Here is a 4,055-nt window from a genome sequence, read left to right on the forward strand (position 1 = left end):
ATTTAATTTTATTTATGGCTGCGGTTAGGATATCAAAAAATGTAAATGGCCACATTCACATTTGCACAATTTAGCATCATGTATGTGCTGCCATTAATTTTTGATGACATCCCAATGCACATATGAATGAAGATGAATGGACCCATTCAATGCAAACCCCCAAAAACAATGGTGAAATGAAACCTGAAGATAAAACTTTAGAAAATCACAATTTTTTTTGCAGCTTTTTATAAAATTGATAAGATTCCTAGGTTTTAAAGATTTGATTTGTGTGCAAGATAATATGTACACAGCATGAACCATATCTTTAGGTCTGTTTTATTATTACCAATTACTATTGCATTGATCACATACATCTATATCTATGTTAGTACAAAATATCAGCTTAACTGCCACTCTCATTTCCACAATTTGGTCCCCCTGGAACACAAGCTCACATGAGGACTATGAATCAGACAACACTGCCATATACTTTATTGAATTAAACCCTTTCAATTGTTTAAAAAAAGAAGGCAGTTGTAATATTAAGACCCGTCTAGCAGCCAAATAGGATTGAGGGTCAGGAGAATAATTATTTATTTTTGCCCCTAGACCAAAACAAGCAGATAACCCATGCAGTACAAGGGGTAGCCCCACTACAAGGGCTACTTTTTAAATTTTTCTAGAATTTTTCTTTAAATAAACCAAAGGATGCACTACTAAAGTAGTAGAATTGCTCTTATTTCCTATACAAGCTCAATGGAATCTGGGTTCCCAACTCATCCCTTTAGTGACTGTTCTATATTATATATAGGGATCGGGAGTCTCCCTCAATTAGACAGCGGCTCCCTGACGTCCACGAGAGAGGCATTTTCTCCCTGAAAGGTTTACTCTGAGTAAACCTTTCGCTTGGCTCGGTCTCAGAAGGAAGAAGCTACTTGCTGCACAGAGAGGGCGGACATGGACTACTATTGAGAGCAGGTACAGGCACTGAGATCTACTGCTGCAGGGTTGAGAGAGTGCTGTTAACCCTTTGTGGATAATATAGAATCAATTATATGCCCTGGTTGTCTAGTTATAGAGAACATTTATTTCATTTGCTGCCAATAAAGGTTTTGCAGGTTGGGATGTCTGTATATAGGTTCTGTGATTGAACCAGCACAGTCACATGGAGGCGAGAAGACCTGAGCGGAGGAAAAAAAAAAAAAACCCTGCACAATGTCAGACTGAGGAGCAGTGGAATGATTAGGGAAGCATTAGATGCTGCATTAGATGCTGCCAGACTTGGCAATAGCGCAATTCTGTTGCATGATCAAAGCAACAGGTTTACTTTAAAATTCAGTGCACACTACCAAAATTTGACTAGCAACAGATCCATGTAATTTATATGTGTCCATAAAAAAAAAAAAAAGAAAAGAATTCGATCAATAGCATGCAGACAAACAAGGGATAGATGCTTGGCAATAAGGGAACAAAGAGGCTATAGATATTCCAGCAATCCCTATAAATCCCTTCAGTCCTAACCCTGGAGTTACCTGTCAATGTGCAGACAAGACGAAAAGGAAATACAATGAAATGACTGCTACTCCCTCATACACTGCAGTGATACATACAGGCCCATAAATGCCTTATGATGAATACAGCACTACATAACTCAACAAGGATATGGGGGCATTGTAAAAACAAACCCAGTATGCTAGGAGTTTTTGAAGAAGATACAAAAAAGGACAAAGCTAATATTTAATACAACACTAAAAAGGGGTAATGACTTGTAATGCAAAGTTCATAAAGGAGCTGAAGAAATGCTTCTGAATTACACACGATGCAGAAACTCAAGATTAGCCATTGCAATAAAAGATATATCTGAAGCTAGAGATAAACAAACATTCATGTTACGTGTTGAAGCAGATCCAGAGATACTTTGTTAGCGTCAGCCTTTCCGTAGTCCGATAGTGAACTATAGTCATCACTTTCTGACAGCTTGGACTTTGAATGCCTTTACGACACTGTAAATGAGAATTGCTCGAGATAAATCATTAGAGATCTGACCTTATTGCTCTGTCTTTATCGATGAGAAAACTTATTTATAAACAAGAGCTGAATGAAATGCAATGATTTCAGCTGCTGCTACTAAGGGCAGAAGCAAGCCCTGAGTATCAAGGGTCTGGTAGGACTGTTAGGTGGGACCCCACGCACTTTATTTTTAACTTGCGGGGGGGGTGGTCCTCATGCTTTTTTTTTTTTCATCTTCTGCAAACTAAAAAAAAAAAAGTAAATGTATTTTTTCCTAAAGGTCCCTTTGCTGCAACGAAATTTCGTCCAAAAATTTCAACCGGACTACCGCTAAAAATACCAATTTCGTCCGAAACAAAATGTAAAATTCGGACCCGAATCCGAAAAAAAAAAAAAAAAGGAAATAATGCAAAATCCAAATCAAAATAAAACTAAACAAATTTTTTGCTGGTGCACGTCCACTCTTTACTATTGATCCTTGCTTAAATTTATCCATGAATGATTTAATATTTGAACTAGACCACTAGATTACGATGTCTAATTTTCAAGTCAATTCTATACATTATAAGCCCAGTTTAGTGTCCTTTATCTCCTAAATGTTGTAATTGGGGATGCACCAATACAGTTTTTTTGGTATCTAATACCGCTATTTATTCTTTTTATTTTTTATTGGTAATCGCCGATACCGAAAGTCCCATTAAGCAAGCTAGGCGGCGTGTAATGACTCGCCACCTGGCTTCCCGATTAGCCGGGAAACGTATAAAAGACTCTCCACCCGTTTTCCCCGATTAGCAGGGAAGCCATCTTCATGCTTCTCGTCACTGTGTGATGAGAAAGCATGGAGCCGGCTTTCCTGACAATCAGAAAGCCGGGCGTCACATCATTACACAGCTCAGCACCACAGTAAAGATCCGGTGTGGGATAGCTGCAATCCTTCATGCCAGCTCTAAGCAGCAGGAAGAGTAGGCTTTACTCTCCCCGCACTTCTTTAAATAAGGTTCCACTCTTTTTCCATCTAAGTAAAATTAGAAAGTTTTGGTTAGTGTTCAACTCTATTTGCTAGGACTAGGCTTTAGAACCGACAAAACTAAAGTATTCCAAATGAAAATATTCCTGTCATTACATTTTTAAAAAAGGCAGGGAAAGTGGTCAGCCAAAACATTATAAAACTTGGACTGTGGGGATTTATAACCTCATCTGGAATATATCAGTTTTTTTGTTATTATTCAGTGCATGCGTGCTTATAAGTAAATTTTTCTAAGAAAGTTTGTATCTTTGGGAAGTGTCAGATAGGGACTGTTCCAATTTTCATACAATTACAACAGTCCCCTATTCAATATTGTGAGCTACAAGGTACTGCCACATAAGCTAAAGGGAACAGAGGTAAAAGGATTAGAGACTCAGTATTAAAGTGTATATCACAGCATTTTTGTGAGTGTGATGAAAGATTTGCAAAGACACTCAAAAAGGCAGTGCTTTTTCAATGGAGTAATCTGCCAGCATGGATGTTAAAGAATACACCATCACAAATGAAACCCTGTATTTCGACTGCTCTTCTTTAAAGTACAGTTATGTGAAAAAGAAAGTACACCATAGGAAATGGACTTTTTTCCAACATATTTGAAAGGGCAAACATTAGATCTTCATTCATATAGTGCCTGCAGATAAATGGGATATACTTGAGAACTATGGCCCAACCTTTGTGTCATAGTTCTCTTTAGGGTCACAAGAAGACTTCTGTGACCCAAAACTCAGCATATGGGGGGCTATGCTGACAGCGCAGAGCCACGCTGCAGCCAGGACGGATGCTGACAATATTATTGGGATCCACCCTGCTACCTGATTGACAGCTGGCTCCGCCTCTCTAGCACCAGATCCAATTTTGCCTGACCATGTTATATTCCACTCCTTATTAAACCCCAATATTTAGTGAAAATTTTAAATTAAATGCCCCAAAACACAACAAAATACCCATTTTTTTAATGAAATATAAAAGATGAGGCTACAACGAGTAAAACGATACCCAACATGCCCAGGTTACAAATTGCGTGCATCCGTAAAAC

Source organism: Nanorana parkeri, unplaced genomic scaffold (assembly GCF_000935625.1).
Source record: "Nanorana parkeri isolate BGI_ZX_2015 unplaced genomic scaffold, ASM93562v1 scaffold187, whole genome shotgun sequence".
Lineage (NCBI taxonomy): Eukaryota > Metazoa > Chordata > Amphibia > Anura > Dicroglossidae > Nanorana > Nanorana parkeri.